The sequence below is a fragment of the Alexandromys fortis genome, unplaced genomic scaffold (assembly GCF_014885135.2).
Source record: "Alexandromys fortis isolate MF-2015 unplaced genomic scaffold, M_Fortis_MF-2015_v1.1 scaffold_510, whole genome shotgun sequence".
NCBI lineage: Eukaryota > Metazoa > Chordata > Mammalia > Rodentia > Cricetidae > Alexandromys > Alexandromys fortis.
Window position 1 is genome coordinate 115,105 of NW_026068379.1, and position 2,316 is coordinate 117,420.

Here is a 2,316-nt window from a genome sequence, read left to right on the forward strand (position 1 = left end):
AGACAAAGACCCTCAAGCAGGAGGACCCCACTACACTAGGGTCTCCCCCTTTGCTTCTGTCTCCTCTTGCTGAACCCTTCTTCTTCTCCCTCAGGTCTCACCCCAGCAGTGCCCAGCACCCCTCACTCCAGAGCTCTGCACTAACACTGTCTCCTCCTTTGCATCTAGTTTCCTTCTGTGGTCAGCCATCTTGCTGTGAGCCAGGCTGTGTGGTTTCCTTATGTAAAAGCTACAAAAGAGGGTGAAGAGATGGCTCAGAGGTTAAGAGCACCTGTTGCTGTTCAGTTTCCAGCACCCACGTGGTGCTCCACAACCATCTGTGACTCCAATTCCAGGGGATCCAGTTCCTGGTGCACCTGCATACTCATATGCACAAACTATACATCTAATAAAAATACGTTTTAAAGATTGCTCTAATGGCTCCCCCTCTCTCTCCTACACATCAAGAGTGTGAGGCCCAGGGGCTGAGTGCACAGGGCAGTTGAGTCAACATTGTACCACCAGTCGATGACGTCAGCTCTGAAACAGGACAGGATCTGATGATTGAAATAGACTGCTGAAATTGAAAAAAATGAAAAGCAGTATAAAATTAAAAACACAAATTCATTTTATATGCCTGCTCTGCACAGCGGGTCACAGCTTCACTCCAGGAAGAAGACACTCTTGTGCTCCTCTTTGCACTTGAGCTGTGTGATAGGTTTTTTAATTTTTCTATGATTTATTTAACTTTATTTTATGTGCATTTGTGTGAAGGTGTCAGATCGCCCTGGAACTGGATTTTTCAGGCAGTTGTGAGCTGCCATGTGAATGCTGGGAATCGAACCCTGGTCCTCTGGAAGAGCAGTCAGTGCTCTCAACAGCTGAGCCATCTCTCCAGCCCCCTGTGTGATAGTTTTTAATTTCCACTGAACAACAAAAAAATTTAATCAGTCACTTAAATGGTAACTTCTAAAAGACCATGGCATCCCCAGCATCCAGGGAGTTCCTGTAGATAGTGATGGCCCCTGTCCCCATCTTCCCTCTTTCTTCATCTCTCCAGGTCTCGTCTTTTTAATGTGACAGAGAAGCATCAGAGTCTAGGGCAATAGTTCAACCCGGTGAAGAAAACAACAGGACTTGTCCTGAGCCCACAGAGGGTGAGACTGAAGGGGGAAGTATGGCTGAGCTGCCCCACAGGCTCAAGCTTACCAGACTCCAAGGGTCTCCAGTCTCAGGCTGCCCTGCCCTCATCAAACTTATAACTTGTGTGCAGAAAGCATCTTGTTTTCTTTCAGGGAGGAAGCAAATTCATGGAAACCAAAAGAGGTTGCAAAGCATGGACCCAGGGACGTTTCTAGAACTCTCAAGCAGCAGTTAAATTTAGTAAGGGAATTTATTGGTGAAAACAGGATCCTGTAACTTGGGATGAGGATGTGTGCTACTGAAGCTGAGAATTTGAACCCTCAGATTCTGGAGGGTTTATCTCACCTGAGAAAGCAGTCTCTTCACCCTCAGCCCCAACACCTGAAATGCTGGCTTTTTTCACCTTTGATTAGCAAATTCATCCTTCACTGTCTGTTAACCAGCAGGGACTTTTCTCTGTAGGAACTGTCAAATAGGACATCCTGACCTCCCTCAGGACCCAGCAGTAGTTACCTCTGGACCTCTAACCAGACTGCAGGTAAGGCTGACAGCTACAGGGGAGGTGGCAAGTGTAATCTCAGAGGGGATGTGCTGCACAGCTAAAGAGCTCAAAAGTTCACTAAGTTGTTCTAGCGGAAGTCTGGGGAATGTGTGGGAATGGATTTCAAGGCTGTGGAATAATGGTGGAAGGAACCTAAAACTGGGTCACACTAGTTTATTGATATGGGCCCTGTAAGTGCAGATTCTAGATTCTGTATGAAAGCGCTCACAGTTTAGAAAGGTGACAAAAGTTTGTTTGAATGTTTGTCTGAAACACTTATCAAAGATGGGCTTCTGAAAAGGACTTGGAGCTGCCTGACATCCCTTGGCTCAGTGTTGATAAAGGGATTTTGAGGCTCAGGGAAATTGCAGTGCTGGAGTGAGTGTGCAGTGTAAAACCTAACCCTCCACAATGGGAAGTCCAGAAGACACACCCTTCACAGATCCTGTAAGACACAGTGATGAGGGGCACCAGCAAGTTTCAAGAGTTTTGTTGTCAACCTTTTGCTTGAGCCAGAACTTAGGGTTGGGATACTGCTGCTCAGTGCAGCTCAGCTGGACGAATTAAAGACAATGGGTTCATTGGGTCCAAAGGTGTCAGGGACAAATGGCAGCATGGAATTCTAAAGACAAGGTGATCACAGTTATATAATG